We start from the raw sequence: 18595 nt of genomic DNA, 5'->3' as shown, positions 1-18595 counted from the left end.
TGGTCTAGAGAAAGATCGAATCCCAACTCCTATCTATGAAGATAATGCAGCTTGTGTCTCGCAAATGAAGGAAGGGTATATCAAAAGTGACAGAACAAAGCATATACCACCAAGATACTTTGAGTATACTCGGGACCTTATTAAAGAAAATCAGGTTGAGATGAGATATGTCAAATCCAGCAACAACTCAGCTGATCTTTTCACAAAAGCACTTTCCACAGCAACATTCAGAACACATGTCCATGATATTGGCATGCGCCATGTACGAACAATGTAACGACCTGCAACTTGAGGGGGAGCTATCTACTGCACTCTTTTTCCCTTAGCTAAAGCTTTTTCCCATTGGGTTTTTCTTTAGCAAGGTTTTTAATGAGGCAGTACTTCAAGACCCCGAAGTTTTGAAAAGGTGTCATCCAAGGGGGAGTGTTGTGAAACCACCGACGATTTTACAAGTTGTATAACACCTTTTCACATTTGTCAAAAGTCTTGGCCACATGAACACTCCACATAAGTATTATGAAAGTGTCGGTAAGACACATCCATGTGATGGATGCCAAATTTTCAATCCCAACTAATGAACATGTCCCCTAAATAGTATTACCTTTTTGTATATATATCTACCTTTGTAATCTAAGAAGACACCATCAAAAAGTTACTGAATCATACATTTTCTTATTCTCTTGTTTTGTTATCTTCAAGTTCTCATATTACACTAATAATATTGTTATAGTTAGAGCTAATATTATAACATAGGATTCATTAAAAGGTGCCTATTTTGATGGTGAACTTCTGACAGTACATATAATTAGTTTTGTGTGTAATCATATCATTTTTATGTTTCTAGGTTTGTGTATAATTATATCTTTTTTATGTAATGTGTATTTTTTTATAATTGATGTAACTAATAATTTAAGTAATCTGTGCAGTGAATGTAACTTATGCAATATGCGTACGTAACTTGTTTAATTTGTGTAATTTGTAATATATTTAACTTTATTGTAGCGTATGTAACCGGTATAAGTTTTGTATTTTGTGTAGTGGAGGTAACTTATATTTTGTGTAATGTTTGTAACTCTATAATTTATGTAGTTTGAGTAATTTATGTATTTTATGTAATATGTGTATTTTGTGTTGTATAATTTATGTACATTATGCAATTGATAATTTTCATGTATATTTTTTATAAGGCCATATATTTGTTTTACAAGTATTCATATATTATTTCTTTTTGTTTTTTGTTTTTCAGGAAACATAGCCATGATTTGGATGACGAGGATTAAGAAATGAAAAACAAGTATATTGACGATTGTTTGTGTATATTTTTTTTGTTTGAAAGATGCATGTATTTGATATTACACTTACGTAATCGGATGTTACATTTTTAAATATATGAATTATAAACAATTATGCTATTTAAAGTTGGTAATAAAAATTTTTTTGTAAAAATTCGTTTTATTGTATAAGTATAGAAAAAAATATGACTTATGGACATTTTTAGTTTTATTTTTTTAAGTACTAGGTTAGATACCCGTGTATTACACTGGTTGAACAATTTAAATTATATAAGTCATAACTTTATAAATAGAGTATTTTTTTTATTTGCATTACTATAAACAGAATACATTATTTGTTTAAATAACCAAAATTCACAAACACACCTCAAGGTATGCTTCAAAGATGTCCATTGGTGTTGGTGACAAATCAAATATCCCGTCTATTATTATTTGCCTTCACCGTCAAATTCACACTCTACTATCTTCAAAACAACCAAATCAAGTTACATTATCATCATTATTAATGTAATCATGTAATCAAGTGAATTCATTACTCATAAAGAGATGTACAAAAAAAACTGATTAAATGTAAAAATTTTCAAGAAAATAGAGATTCAATTTGACTTTTGGGGTAACCTTCAATAATCCGATTAAACGTTTGAATTTTTCAAAAGAAAGTCGTCGTCATCAACCTTTAAAACAAATATTACAGGAAGCAAAACCTTGAAGTTACATTTGTTGAACACCTAGGAGAATATTGAACCTTAAAAGTATATGGTTCGACTTAAAAGTCAAAATACTGCTTGATTTGTAGGAATTTTGTTTTCTCTCTTTTTAGCATGATTTGACTTTTTTACTTGGCTTATTTTGATACTTTGACAGTGCATTGGGTAGCTCGAGTTTGAAAGGCACAACCCCTTCAACACCAAAATCAGTAAACTGCTAGAAAATCAACTAAAAACATATTTTATTACATATAATGATAATAATAATTGACAATGTATTCATTGTTGTAAAAAGTAAATAAATCAATATCACTGGATACAATCCCACCAAATCACGCCCTGCTGAAAACCAAAGACCTTTCCATCAGTAAATCTAGAACAGCCTTCGACCAATTAGATTGCGCAAAAAGTCAACCCAACATTGTTACTTTTAGAAAAATAAAAATATCAGAAACAGAGATGTGAATAGTTTTTGTGGTGGTATTCTGATTCAATTCCAGCAGGCACATCCATCTGCAATTTAGAAGAAGGCTCATACAACACCATAAAATATATACGCTAATGATTGAACACACTAACATTAACTTGCAAGTGATGTTTATCAGATTATGCACTAATGAGAGAACATACAAGTCCCATAGAAATCATCAATGAATATATTGTAATATGCAATTTTAAATCTTTTGAACCAATTTTTTTAAATGAGCAAATTATTAGATAGTATGTGTACATCATAATGATTTATTCAACAAAAAAAAAACGATTTGAAAACATAGGCAGCTATGAGTGTTACTGTTTGTACCAAGTTGATGAAATCAAACTTAAAGATATACCGATTGAAACTGTTTAAAAACAACTCGTTTAAGCCGGAACTGATTTTACTCAGAATGTATTTGGACCCGACCAGAATTGACATATTGTTTTAAAGCAGCCTGTTTTTAACATGAACTCATTTTAGTCTGCTCATGTTTAGATCCGAACCCGTTCAGACATAAATTCTTTAAACTCTTATACTAATCTCAACATCTTTTCCTAAAACAAAATAGAAAAAAGTAACTTCTTTGTAGAGTAAAGTAGCTTTGACCATGTCAGTTATATGGATAACAATGCATATTCCATGAGGATCAAACCATAAAACTAACCGATAGAGCTAAAATATGCATTAAAAAATCTTTCTTACTCTTCTAAATCTGCAATTTTGAATTGAATGAATCACAATTCATTCAAAATGGCCAAACTACCCTTTAATACATCTTGAAATGTAAAATGTTAACAACGAAGATATAAAAGAAGTATGCAATACATTTTATTCATGATCTTTAAAGCATACACTTTTTTAGTATTTTTTTTTTTGCTCTCACAACTTGATGATGTCAAATCTGAACTAATAAGCAAACATCAAAATGAACAAATAATATGCTGGAAAGAAGCATAAACGTTGTTATTCATCACTCTCCAATTAAAACACAAGTGTAACTTTTCAGGTATCTAAGACCTAGAATAAAAGCAAATTTTCTATACTATTACTCATTAGCCTTCAAAAGATTAACATAATTATATGAGCATCTAACCTTTAACATCTAATTCAATTATGCTACTTTATCAATCTAAGTGTTCACTATATAATCCAACTCATACATGAACGGACAAATCAATAAATTTGTCATCAAAATACTAAAATTCTACTGATTAAATGTAAAAAAACCCGCTTTTCGAATTCAAGTAACTAATGAACATTCTATAAATTCCATGATACAAAACCTAAATTATGATGACTGTTCGAACATTCAAAACATGATTAAAAGCTTTAATTGAATGTAGAAATCAAACATGATTGTTAATCAAAGAACCGGTTATTGTGATTTAGTCGGATTTCGTAGCCTCAGTAACCACAAAAGAAACAATGAGTTGATGAAATCGATTGATTTGAAAATAGAGGAGTAGTTGATATTGTGAATAAAATACTAATAGAAAAGAGATGATTGATCACTGCAATCTTACGTATTATTAATTCGAGAGGAAGTGATCGTAACTGTATTATGAATAGAGAAAAACCCTAATTTTGAAAAACCCGTAGATGGAGAATAGGAACGATTTGTGATAGTATATTTTTTTTAATTATAAACCCTAAAAATATGAACGGGAAAATAAAAATACTGGTGATTGTGATGGGACAGCTGTCCAATAATGCTTTCCTTTATTATAAAGGTTAGATATCGGTTGTAAAAAATGTCCATAATACCAGTACCTTATTTACAATTTAATATTATTATTTTTCTCTCATCTCTTAATATTTTAATATGATTTAATTGTAACCACAAAAATCTAAAAAATTTAATAAAATGTGTGGTCCATATTAGTTATTAAAGTTCTTAAAACTCATTCATTTCTCAAATTATCCCTCCTATATATATATATATATATATATATATATATATTGAGTTTTAAGAACTCGAAAGAACTTAACATAACAGTTTTATTTTATTTTTTTTGAATTTTTTTTACACATATGTAAGTAATGTAAAAAAACTTACAGTCTTTTATTACACATCGAATCGAATTTTTTAAACATGTGTAACTAACATTTAAACTTGTGTAATCATCACAAATCTTTATTCTCTTTTCTGATTCATTTTTTAATTAAATTAAATCTCAGCTACATATTCTGTACCATTTAATTAAATGTGTGATTCATATAGAGTTCTTAAATTTCTTACAACTCATCAAGTTATTAAAATATCCATATGTAAGGCCCCGTTATCGGTGCCCTACGTTGGACGTTGGATTTACTCATAAACGCAGTTCTAAATATCAAAGTTAATTAAAACTTTCGCGGAATAATATGAAACACCAGCTGTCTCAATCTGTTAACCTGTGTGCATACTAAAAGTCAGCTACGCTGAGTGAGTTCTAGTTAATCACATGACTTACTTTACAAACAACATATACGTGCCCGAAGGTACGCATTACATACATAACCTGTTCATCATTCGTCCATACACATTCATAGCTAACCTTATATTATAAAGGGCATTTCACCCTACATACCTCGGATATTATTAGGGTCTGGTATCCTTCATCCTCGGATATTATTAGGGTCCAGTCTCCCTTCATCCTCGGATATTATTAGGGTCTGGTACCCTCCATCCTCGAATATTATTAGGGTCCGGTACCCTCCATCCTCGGATATTATTAGGGTCCGTTCACCCTTTCTTCCATACCTCCATACCATAATTTTCTATATACATAATTGTAAGTTTCATACGTACATACATCATTCATTCTTCATCTACAACATATATATCATCAAACCATTACCTGACAGTACATGCAATATCCGAAGATCGTTCACGTACCGACAAGAAATCATTCATACATTTCACATAATACATATATGGCATACACTTATCACTTAAGATAAGTGTATTAACTAAACACATCTAGTATGCACACAGCCCCGAAAACATAACAAGGAATGGAGCTAGAAACTCACCTGAACTCTGTTACGTTCACCGTTAAGAGTAATTCCTTGGTTGAGCTGAGCGTGACTAACTGTATAACAATTACATGTATTAATTAACTACCACTACCCATATCGCGTTTCTAGTCTACTTATAACCCACAACGAACGGGGGTCCGGGGGGCCGCGCCCCTGGCAGCGGGGTTCTAGGGGCGGCGGCCCCTAGCGGGGTCCAAGGGGCAGAGCCCCTGGCTGGGGTTAAGCTGTAATTAACCCATTCTTTTCTAAGTCCAGTGACCATTCTGTTATTTTATTAAACTTCTAGTTCGTTACTTGGTTCTTAACGAATTGACTCATCATAACGAACTGGTCCTTTGACGAATTGGACCTTATAACGAATTGGTCCTTTGACGAATTGAACCTCATAGCGAATGACCCCTCTATAACGAATTGAACCTTCTAGTTCGTTATCTTCTTTTAACGAATGGTCATAACGAATTGGGGTTAATTCGTTATCTTTTCCTTAAAGAATTTGGGTACGAACCAAGGCTAGTTCGTTAAGCTTCCATTAACGAATCACTTGACGAATCACTTCTAATTCGTTAATTCCCCGTTAACGAATTACCTCTAATTCGTTAACTTCCCGTTAACGAATTAGGGTTAGGTCAGAGCATGTCAGAAACATTCTCTGACACATCATGCTCGCACCCGCCGCCTTTCTGGCGCCGTCGCCGGAAAACCGCGGCTTCACCGGAAAAACGAGACCTGACTCGTTTTCCACCGCTTTTTCACCGTTTTTCGTCCCGTTCGATCCAGATCTTAGCTAGGGCGACCCTTATGCTCATCTTAGGTTCGGTTTATACCCGATTCCACCCTGATCTTGTGACTTTAATGGTTTAACGGTGTCGGCTTGTCGTTTCGTGACTAAATCAAATGGGTTTGAGTTCATACAACATCATACTATCATTACCTTGGATCGGGATCGGTTTTTCTATCTTGGTTCGGCTAGAGAAATGAGAGAAATTAGATAGAGAGCTTTAGTGTGTGTTTTGGTGGTGTATGAAATATGTGTGAATGAATGAAATAAATGGGTAATTAATGCTTATATAATTATGGTTCATGGGCTTAGGCCCATGGTCTTTCCTTCTTTTCTTCATAACCCAAGTCCATAACCCATATCCATTTAACCCAACACTAGCCCGACTCATAATAACTCATATTATCATTTTATTAACCGAACTAGAAAACGGGATGTTACACCATCGCCTATATATATATATATATATGATTAAAATCATGTGAGAACCATTTGAAAATTGAGAACCATGTGAACTATTTGGACCACAAAAATCCCCAAAAAAAATTATAAAACAAAAAAAAACACAAAAATAAAAAAACCAAAATTCTTATTTATCATCCCGGTTTCATAAAAAAAATCCCCGGTTTAACGAAATTATACATATATGTATAATATGTATATTATGTACATACATGTTTTTCATATACACATATGCACAATTAAGGTATAAGTTGTTAACACATAAGACAAAGTTGCAGTTTTGTGTATAAGTATATGTGAAAAGTATATTTACGCATATGTCCCCAAAACGTGAGAAAACAAGTAAACTAGGGGAATGTGGTACTCACCTTAACAGACGAACAAAAGTGGAAAGAGAAATATTAGGAATGATGATTCACGGAGATCATGCGTTGACGTTATGCCTAATAATGAAAAGAAATACGGATACGCTGAGTTAAAAACTAGATCGATTAAGAAGCTCTGTAACTATAATTATTATTATTAAGCGATATTATATTCTTTTTAATCGTAATTAATTTAATATTTATTTTATCTAAATATATTATATGAAAAATTATTAGTTTGTTAAATTACAGTAAAGTATATAGTACTTCATTATATATAAAAATATTGTATAATTAAAACCCGTCTTTAACGATATTATTAGTTTATTAATCCTTTTAAAAGTGTATTATAATATTTAATAATATATAAAAATACTATATGAATAAAATACATCTTTAATTACTATCAATTTACTATAGTATATAAATATATATAAAGTTTGCCTTTCGTTTATCTTAAACCAAAAATATTAGTTTACGTGATACCATATATAGACATATATACATATATGTATAACTAATTACACATATACGCGAACGAGTGACACGAGAACACAAGTGTTATAGACGGCTTTAAATAAATAATTTATTTATTTTATTTACTGATTTGTTATAACTAAAATTTATTAAAATAGTTTCACCAAAATAAATACTAAAAATAAACAATAAAAACAGGGGTGGCAGGGTCTTGAACTCGTGATCTGCCACACCCTAACCAAGACACAAACCAACTCAACCAACCAGACCTGTTGTTATAATTTACAGAAAATTAAATTTAAACGAACAAAGACTGAACATATTTATACTATAAACCCTAACAATCGATTTGATCAAATCCGTAAACGTTAATCAAATCAATTATGGGGCTTTTGATCAGCATCAAGTCGCGATCATAACCATGCATTTAATTACCCAAAACACTTACGGATCGATGGTGAACGAGGAATACCCAGTCGCGACTAATAATGGATCAAAACTGATACATGGAGGCTGATATAACAGATTTAGAGTTAGGGTTTATGTTGGCGACTGAATAAGGATGATAACTGCAAAACTAATTGAATTAGTTTAAACGTTTATGTGTATATTGATTAGGGTTTAGGGCCGGCTAGGTTTATTACGAATTATATATACGTTTTGATTCAATTAACATATTATGAGAGTCGGTTAGGCCGACTTTGGCAAGAATAATATGTAGATTGATTCAATTTCTAAAATTGTGACGAGAATTAAGGAGCAAGAAACCCCAATTGAATCGGGTTAGGAGTTATGGTTTGGATTTGGGGATTGGATATGGGTTATCCAGATTATGAAAATGGGTTATAATGAAGTTACACTTTAATCCTTGATGTTTAAAGATGGACACAAAAGAATTTAAAACTTGCATTTAGGGTTAAATGTGTAAAAACTCAAAAGATATATTTACAAATAATTAAATATTAATAAAATAATCAATTTAGTTTGATGAACGCTATGTATTTTAATAAAAATAACCCGAACATTGAACCGAGTCGGGAAAAAGTATAAGTTCGAAAATCCGAGTTGTTACAGAAAGCTTCTCCACTTCTGCAACGGTCTATTCGGCTATTCCTCCGCTGCTCAGGTGTGTGTTTGTGTGCTATCTTTTTTTTCTTCTATTATTTACATATTAAAAGAACAATTAGGGTTCACCGCAATGTAGAACCCTAGATCGATTATTGATTTTTAATTGCCATCTCACCTGTATCAATTTATGCCTCTTCAGATTGATGATTCAAAACCCTAAAACCATTCATTTCTGCTCTATTTCTACTACTCGGATGGATTTCAGGTATGTATTTGTGTTTATTAGTTTCATATCACTTTTAATTATTCATTTTTATTTTTAGTTTACCCATTCCAGATTTTGGGTCTCATATTGGGATTTAGTATCAGTTTGTCGTAAATTATGGCTTTAATTTGTTGGGTTTGTGGTATATCTTAATTGGTATTTCAGATGTGAACAGAAGTGCTTGTTTCGCATATCTTGGTTTGCTTTCTTCGATTTTGCTTGAAGTTGAAGAAGGGAATGGAAAAGTTGAAGGTTTAATCTTCAATTGTCAGAGATTGTTCTGGTGAGCTCGCATCTTGAAGAGGTAAGTCTATTTCTTTATAATCATTCTTGTTCAACCTTACGATATTTTGATTTGCATCTAATTAATTAGCAGGTTGTTTGGTTATTTAAAGTTCAAGAGGTAAGTCTATTTCTGTATTTGTTGTTGTAACAACAAAATCATCTTTCTTTTATGTGGTTGAAAGAAAGCTATCTTATAAGGTAGGCTATTTTTTGATGTATTTCTCTATAATTGATTATATTAAGGATTACTTGAAACAATTTTTTTTCTGCAATCTACAGGTCATATCTTATATGGAGGTGACTTATATCATAGGTAAAAGTTACATCGTAGTGAGCTCATTCATTGTTGTTGTTGTTGTTGTTGTTATTATTGTTATTCTTTGTATTCTAAGTTGTGATCGGGTTCATTAAATAATTCACTGCTTTATTTTATGCCGTCTTTTTTGAAGTATCTCGATAGGACTACGGATATAACTCGTACCTTTCATTTTGGAAATCCCGCTGAATGTGAAAAAATGTTATACTGCGGTATGTTGGAATACTTTTTATTTTGGGTTACTTTATATTGATATTATTAGTATACTAAACAACTAAAAAAAGAGAATCAACTAAAAAATATAATACTTTTTGTTTAGGGACAAAACGAACACTAATTACAAACTCGAGGGAAAAAATGCGAGTTCAAACTGGCAAAATGTTTTTTTTTGTTTTTTAAACAATACTTTTTTATTACCATTTATCTCATTTTATGAATAAATAACTAATTTGGCTCAGTTCAGTTTTTGGTTAATGCAAAACTGAATCGAAAAATTGATTTTTTAAAGCACATAAAACCAAACCGTTGATTTTTTGTTTACTTGGTCAACTTCTCAGGGCATGAGTCAGCTGGAGTTAGAAGACGGGGTTCAAGATGACTTAAAATGTGCAACCGGTGAGTTTATAAAACATGGGGATGCTGCAAACAACCTAAACCATATTGTTCAACTAACCAGTTTCAGTGACCCTGTATACGCTGAAGCATACGTCAACGTTCATCATTATGACATTATCCTCGATGTCACAATCATCAACAGGACCAAAGACACCCTGCAGAACCTTTGTTTGGAGTTAGCAACAATGGGTGACCTTTAGCTTGTTGAGCGTCCACAAAATTACAAGCAGATTAAAGCAAACATTAAGGTTTCCTCAACTGAAATCGGGGTCATTTTTGGAAACATTGTTTACAAGACTTCGAAAGTTTCTGACCGTAATGTTGTGTTAAATGATATTCATATTGATATTATGGATTATATATCTCCCGCTGTTTCTGGCAATGCGGCTTATAGAAGTATGTGGGCCGAGTTCGAATGGGAAAACAAGGTATGAGTTACTTCTTGTTTAATATATATTGATTTATGAGGCATTTACATATATCCCTTTTTTAAGTTCATTTATTACATATTTACCCAAGCCTTAACAATCAATTACATATTTCCCCTCCCTAAACCATATATATTACATATCTCTCCATTTCATTAAAATTAACTAATTAAATGACTTTTTTACCCTTAATGAACCAATTAAACAACTATTTACATATATCCCCTTATTAATAATAACAATTACATATATCCCCAATTTAAACCCAAATAAAGTCGGTGTTAAGACGAACATATCGAAGCTGATACATTCAGTTGGAGTCGAATTTTATAATCGTTAGCAAATATAAAAATTATTTTTTACATAATTTATAGGTTGAATATTTTTAACATGTGTGGTATATGAACAAATTCTACCACATATATTGTATGAAAAAAATATTATTTGACAAAACTATAAAGCAAAATGCATACACTAGATTAAGAGAACAAAACAAAAACAAAAATTGGTAATAATAATCATTTAAATGTGTCCCAGTTAATGAATAATAAGTTAATAACTACAACAGATCTTATATCCCACAAAAAATGACCAAAACACTACAGTTAATAACTACAACCTCTCTATAATGCTAACACATAAACAACTAGTAAACCAATCAAACCAAAAGTCAACACGGCTTCCATTATTAATTTTTGTAGAGTTTCGTCTATGACTTCAAACACAGTATCATTTTCATATGATAAACTGATAAAGTGTCAATCCGCCTTCCACATCATGGCAAAGTTTGTTTCGGTTTCAAAGATTTTAGAACCATTTCCATTAACTTCCCCACAGTCAATGTACACCGGAGTCTCGGTCACTCCGATTCTGATGAAGCCTAGCCTTACTCCTCCTTTTACTTTGTCCACCTGCTTCATGTATACTCATTAATATTATTCATGAGTTTAACTCCAATTTTTCAAGTCAAACAATAAAGTTGAAAATCAGTAGGTTGTATTCAAGAATGTTAAGTGAACTGTAAGGCTGAAAGTTCGTCTATTTATTAAAATAAAACTTTTATCTAATAACACACGAACACAAACTCAGTTCTTACATATTTACATTACATCACTAACCTTGAGAGGCATAGGAAGTGGTATTTGAGCACCTTGATTCAGACTATTTGCCCACTGCCACCAAAACATTTCCAACATTATCTCTTTTAATCCAGAAAGCTAATATTATTTAGAAACACAAATGTTATCATCACCTTACCTGACACAAATGTTATCATCAACATTATCATCTCCTGCCGGAGTAATGCTCTTGCTCCCCGAAGTTGCTCGGGGAACAACATTGCTGGAAAAACTTGTTTCGAACCCGGTTTTCTACGGATTTGGATGACTGCAATTGCTAAGTGACTAGATTAGCTGAATTTGTAGTTTCGGACTGGTGAACCAGGAGACAGGAGTAAGGCCAGGCTTCATTAATCATTACAATACTGTTTGGGAAAAAAATCACTTTTTCAAGAGCAATTACAATAGTATACCAATAGAAACTAAACTTGGAAGCAATGGCAACATTCATATATGTTCGGTTTGCAGGATATAAAAATTAGGGTTTGCAGGTTACCATAATAAAAGACAGAAAGTGAACTTACCAGACTACAAAATCGACATAAGCCGGAGGTTACGGATGTTGCTGTTGAAACATCGGAGTTCACGGAGGCCAACGCCGGAGCTGACGGAGTAGTAGATGGAACTATGGAAGCAGGAAACGTCGTCGTCTCTTCTGTTAGCGTGAATGGAACGAATAGAAGCGAACATTTGGTTTTGATGGACAAGGTTAAAAGGGTAATTGTATGTAAAAAGGGCAAATATGTAATTAAGGTTTTAACATTGGGGATATATGTAATTAGAAGACTTAAGGAAGGGATATATGTAAAAATCTCTTGATTTATTAATTTAGTTTAATTTATATTTATGATTTTTCAGGTTGCTGTGAACACTATCATTCAAGATAAGAAAGAGTTTCTTGAGCATATTATTAGATCAACAAACATGAAGTGTCTTAACTCGACCGTAAGCTATCCACATTTGATTGGCATATTTGTATTCTAACACTGCACGAAATTCGCGGTTTTGGGCTTGGTATAATTGGGTTGGGTATCTTATGCCAAAATATAAAACTAAAAAGAAATTTGATGTAAGATTCTATAACTAAAATGTAATTGTTTTATATATAAATTTATATTTTTTGTTGTAAAAATGTAAGTTTAAAGTATTAATATGTGAAACAATATAAAAAAATGCGGATCAAATGGGTCGTGTTTGGGTCAACCCGTGAATATGCGGGTTGTGCAATTTTCGAGTTCGCTTGTGTTTGGGTTTGTGTTGTTGAACCCATAACACTCCTACATTAAGTACCTATTCAGCTTAAGTTATGACGGAAAACATATATTTAAAAAAATTTATAAAGCAAATGGGTCGAATGGCCAGGTCAACCTGAACACACACCATTCAAATAAACATGTTTTCGGCTTTGACCCAAAGCTTATCTGAATCTGTTTAGGCTAAAACCCAAGGCATTGCTTTGAGTTTAGGGGACAACATAACACTAAAGCAGAAGGGAGGTGCATGATTAACCATCATCTTTCTTAAACTGGTAAGCTTCAAATAAAAAAGTTTTAAAAGACAGACAAAAAGTTATTTTCTTTTTCAACCCAATACGATGCATATTTTTATTCGTGTAAAAAACATTAACCATAACTGTTTAGTCGATTTATCTAAACGTGGCAAACCGGTTGGCGGGTAATAATCAAGTTGTAAATGTGTAAATCTTGGTGGTGGTTTGTAAAAACGGGTCGACTTATTTAAGTAAACAAGTCAACCCAAACATGTCCCGTTTATTGAAAAACCTTATTATTTGCATGCCAGTGTTCGGGTTTACTTAGTTCACTTCCATTATATCAATTATTTTGGTTACGGGTCCACTTAATAAACAAGCCCGATAATTACTTATCGAGCTCGAGTAGGCCTGCGAGCCTACACGAGTCCAGAATTTGTATATTTTTATTTAATGTTTTAAGTACATGTTTATAGAATAATTATTATATATAAATTATAATACAATCAACTAAATGATAACTAAATTATGATACAGATTAGTTTTTTGATAGTTGAGAAAGAACCCAAGTTTTGCCAGGTACTACTTGTTATATTTTTATTTTAATGTTGTTTTAATATTTGAACAAATTCTCCTAATTCAGTATAAATTTCTTTATAGGTGATGGCTATGATGCGCCTTTAAGAGATGGTTGGCCAGATTTAAACTCAACATAGAATAATGACTGTCAGGGCCGTCTCGTGGGTAAGTTAAATGAGGCAATGGCTTTAGGCCTCCACTTTTAGAGGGCCTTCATTTTAAATCAGTGTTATGTATTATGAGATTTTGATATTAGAGTTCTTCTAGAATTAGTAACTCATTGATAGGCCACAAGCTAATGAGAATTGCTTGATATCCATTATCAGTGCATATCATCCATATTATAAGTTCTTGTATACCCTCTAGCGCTATACGCATAAAGAAAAGAAAAAGGCGTCAACTTTTTAGTTAGTTTTAGGCCTCCGAGGCCGTTGAGCCGGCCCTGATAACTGTGTTTTAACTTGAAGTATGCATGTCTATTTGGTATTCTTTGGAAGGTAACATATATGAACTATTATCCTAAAATATTATAATATTCAAAACCTGCAGTAAGCCGAGAGATATACCATGAGTGGTATTGACGGTGTTGACAAGATTTGGAACTTGGAAGTCTCGCCATGTCGTGTTTACTGTTGAGATTGGTAAGGGTTCAGTGTCACAATATCATATTTAGTTTAAAGTTAATGAACGAACACGGGCATGCCTTTGTTCATGTCCGTTCGGTTCGTTTACAAGCCTATATGTAATTATAAGATAAGTACTTTTGAAAAAAATTGAAAATTGAGTGGAATGATAGATTTTGCAAGCCACGAGTTACAAACATAAAAATCAACTTAAAATTATAAAGTAAAATGGTCAACCCGACTAACCCGAAACCCAAATAGCCAGAACCCGACTAACCCGAACCTTAATAGGGTCGGGTTTCGGGTTAAATATTTTTAAAGAAAAACCCGACTAACCCGACCTGAATAACCCGAAACCCGATCGGGTTGACCCGATGAGCACCCCTATTTTTAGATATAATCTAAAACAAATATAATTGTTTTGTGCAGTGTGTTGGCGGAAAAGAACCTTGGGAACACAACTTTTGATATCTTTTTGGATCATACGTTTCTTGTTGGCGACAAAACATCAATTATAGTTAGCCACCACCGGCTGTGGCATAATGGAAGTAGTTCACTCATGTACAGTGAACCCACAAAGTTGTACATGGGTTGAGTATGTTTGTTTTGGCAATTGTAGATGGGTTGCAAAGTTCGTAATTTGTCGTTTTTGGCGTCTAATATTTGGCTTATGTACCATGGTTCAGTTTTTTACTTCTAAAAACTATTCAGTTTGGTTCGAATATGTTTAGTGTCAAAACTGTTCACAAATGTCATTATTGGTTGATGCAATATATTTATACCTTCTCTTCCAGCTTTTGATGCAATAAAAAGTTGAGTTTTTCACTTTTGAAACTCAATCTTTCATACTGCAATATATTTTATACCTCATGTTTTCAAACTACTTTTTAGATTAAATCAATGGGCTTTTGTGTTCAGGTCTATTATCAAAGTTCTCTAGCATGTATGAAAACCTTTTTTAAATAACAAAATTACTCATAGCAGACACTTAATTTTACATCAAACGACTAGCCATACATGAAACACAAATGATCATTGTGTTGCTGTATATAATGATCACTAAGAACCAAGCATTTTAAAATATTTTGCGATATCTAACAGAAAATTCACCTCTCGATCTGACCGCATGTCAGTCGACTGGAAACGACCCAAATATGCAGGACCGGATCGTTGGCATAACTTATTCCAGGTCCAATTGGTCTGGTTAGCTTAAGAAGTTCTTGAAGAGTATGTTAGTGAAATAATTTTTTAGTTGTTGAGTTTTGGATCCCGCAGCATAGCGCTGGTATCCTACTAGTATACACACACACATATATATATATATTATGTTTTTAAATATGTTTCACTCGTATGTAACACGAGTACTTTTCTAGCATTGTAATGATTAAATGATTACCCACACCTACATTTAGCAATCTTTTTTCCTCCAAAATTTCCTATAAATAAAACTGGCCAGGGATTACTTTTATGCCCAAATTTAATTAAATAGCAAACTTTGCTCGTCACTTGGTTTATTTGGAATGGGCACCAATTTATTTGATATTTAACTAATAAAGAAAACAAAAAAAGGTAACAACAATTCATGGAAATAGAATTGTTTGACATCCTCACATCCTAAGACAAATACATCTAGTCCGTTTAAGATTATTATTCTATATTTAGAAAGTATAAGTGCAGCTTCCATCATCACTCCTAGCTGTTGGGTCGAAATTCTCGGCTCCTGGGTCCGTGCACCCTTCCTGCACGGGAACCTGCACCTGCTGGGCTGCTTTCCCTGCACGCGACCACATGACCAAACCAAAAGCATCACAAATTAACAACACTTTACAAGTGTACAAAACAAAGCCCATAAGGATTAGTGAAGCTCACCGTAGAACTCTCCTCGGGTTATGGAATCTCTGTTCGCATCCCCCAGTGCAGCCGAATCCAGATAGGTCTCAGCCAACTGAACTCTCTTCACGTTCTCTTGTTCTTGAACCAACATGCTCCCGTACTCTAGAAGCTTGTCGATTGTTATCTTCGGTTGCTCGAATGTTGGCGGGCCTTCCTTTGAGTTCACAAGCTTCTTCCCGATTCCTTCAACCCCGACACCCGAAATCCACTTTCTTACTTCATCGTCGTACACTCTAGCCCTCAATGCCCCAAAGAAATCTGTAAGTATTTAAAAATATGACTGAAATGTTATTTTAACTTTTAAGGAGCATGTTTGTAATCAGTAACAAAACAAATATTTTTAATTTTGTTATTTGCTGGTGTGATATCCATATCTTGACTGTCACATTAGAAAAACACCAGTTATTTAAGTAACTCGAACCCCCACCCAAATTTTTAATCTTGTTATTTGCTGATGTTTTTTAGTTTGTTATGCATGGTTTCTATGGAGTCAACTAATGAAATCAGCAGACTATTTTGTTTTGTTCTTTCCTTTGCATGTGAGCTTGAATTCGAGGAGTTCACTTGCCACGTGAATATTGTATTGTGCTTTGCATGTTTCAGACTTTAAAAACCAAAACGCAATTTCTAAAGAAGCGCTTCACTCTTGTTTTTGTTTGTTTTTTAATTTTTATAAAAAGCCTAAATTAGAAATAATATTTCAAAAGAAAAAAAAAATAGTGTTCACATCAAGACAAACCGTACCTATGGATTGGCCGGGGAAAGTGTCGACAAGCTTTGTAACATCGTCAACAGAGACACCATCAGTTCGGAAGATACCGACACAGACACCGATCCGGTCTTCTCTGGTGGGTGCCCAGTAGAACTTCTCCATACGTCCATCACGGATGAGAGGGGCATAGAGGGTTGAAAAGTCATTACCAGTGACGATGATCGGTACACGTGGGTTCTCTTCCTTGTTGTACATACCAGGTAGTTGAACGTTGGTGGGGTTATCAGCAATGTTCATGAGAGTGGCGTTGACCATCTGGTTGTTAACGGTGTACTGGGTGGTTCCGCCCATTCTTCCAGCTCCCGCGTCAAGATCGTTGATGAAGAGGCAACACATTTTCCCTTTTTTGATGATATCTGCGGCTTCACGGTACCTTTGTCGGATCAACTTTGCTGGTTCTCCGGCGTTTCCACTTTCTAATTCTCCGGCACTCATCATAATAGGGCTGGAATTATCAATACATAAAACAGCTCAGAATGTAATTCAATGTATATGAACTGATTAAAAAATTTTAATTATAAACCTTAATCACCCTAGTAGGTTACCGGACCCATATTTACAATCAAGACTTACGTGATTCCCATCTTGGCGAAGACAAGCTCACATTGGAAAGATTTTCCCTGACCTTTGCCTCCCCACACACCCAAAATGAGAGGAACCTATATATATATAAAATCAAATGGGATCGATATTATTTACAGTCCTACTTTGTAATTAAACCAACAAATTAAGAGTAATTATTATGGTGACAAACCTTGATGTTCGGCAAAGTCATGAAGTTCTTGGTGATATGAACAACAAGTTTGTCCATGAAAGCCGGGGCGATGTAGAATCCGCCTTCAGTGTTGTCAAAGTTATATCTAAAGATCCAATCAAACATCAAAACTCAAAAACCTATTCAGGATTTATTTCGATTATGATTATATATATATATATAAATGGAAAGACTAGCTTACGTGCGAAGACCGGTGCTAATGTATTCGTATGAACTCATGATTGCATAATGGGTTGGAAGAGAGGATCAACCATACCCTTACCTCTGGTGATGTCCTGTTGATCATCAGAGATATCGTATGCAAGTCCCTTCCATCGGTTTGTTTTGTTTCTTCAATCTCTTTCTCAGCTGCAAACACTTTGAAGGTGACTGATTTGTTGTTTTGTTTCTTCAATCCACTGGCTTCTTCAGGCTACTGCCCAAGAAAGCTGAGTTTGGGACTGAAGCACCACCACTGGCTCCATTCAAGCTCGACTGTAACAACAATGACAGATTTAACAAATTAATTAATACTACAAGAATTAATGATGATGGTATTCACAGTCTTGAATTGTACCGTAACGGCTCCGATGGTGGCCATTGACAAGTGAGTGAGGTTCGGAATTATAGTAAGGTACAAAGAGATGATAACTTATATGGACAGGATTAGGTTTTCAATGGTTAACGGCCACACAATAGAGATTGCGCGTCATGCCACGTGGCTGCAAAATAAAATATTGATTGATGGTATAGTAGTATAATAAAGGCTCTAGATTGGGAGATGGGCTTTTGAGGTTAAGATTTTACAAT

The 18595-nt window shown here is 33.4% G+C and overlaps 1 long non-coding RNA gene and 1 pseudogene across 2 annotated transcripts; both read right to left on the bottom strand.

The window, feature by feature from the left end:
* Positions 1–11337: 11337 nt before the first annotated feature.
* LOC143595072 (uncharacterized) lies at positions 11338–11937 on the bottom strand. The gene is made up of 3 exons (XR_013146459.1): positions 11815–11937; positions 11676–11729; positions 11338–11468 (listed from the first exon to the last, which is right to left on the bottom strand). It is a non-coding gene; the product is annotated as an uncharacterized LOC143595072 (long non-coding RNA).
* Positions 11938–15976: 4039 nt separating this feature from the next.
* Positions 15977–18386, bottom strand: LOC143595071 (ribulose bisphosphate carboxylase/oxygenase activase 1, chloroplastic-like; annotated as a pseudogene). Its single transcript, XR_013146458.1, has 7 exons — positions 18363–18386; positions 17988–18280; positions 17786–17891; positions 17605–17690; positions 17004–17476; positions 16236–16517; positions 15977–16140 (listed from the first exon to the last, which is right to left on the bottom strand). The product of XR_013146458.1 is annotated as a ribulose bisphosphate carboxylase/oxygenase activase 1, chloroplastic-like (transcript).
* Positions 18387–18595: the final 209 nt, after the last annotated feature.

This window comes from Bidens hawaiensis, unplaced genomic scaffold (genome assembly GCF_021521415.1).
Source record: "Bidens hawaiensis isolate Kalapana, Puna unplaced genomic scaffold, B.hawaiensis_p1.1 tig00044623_1, whole genome shotgun sequence".
Classification (NCBI taxonomy): domain Eukaryota; kingdom Viridiplantae; phylum Streptophyta; class Magnoliopsida; order Asterales; family Asteraceae; genus Bidens; species Bidens hawaiensis.
The sequence above is the reverse complement of the archived record's forward strand: the minus strand, read 5'-3'. Positions and strand labels throughout refer to the sequence as shown.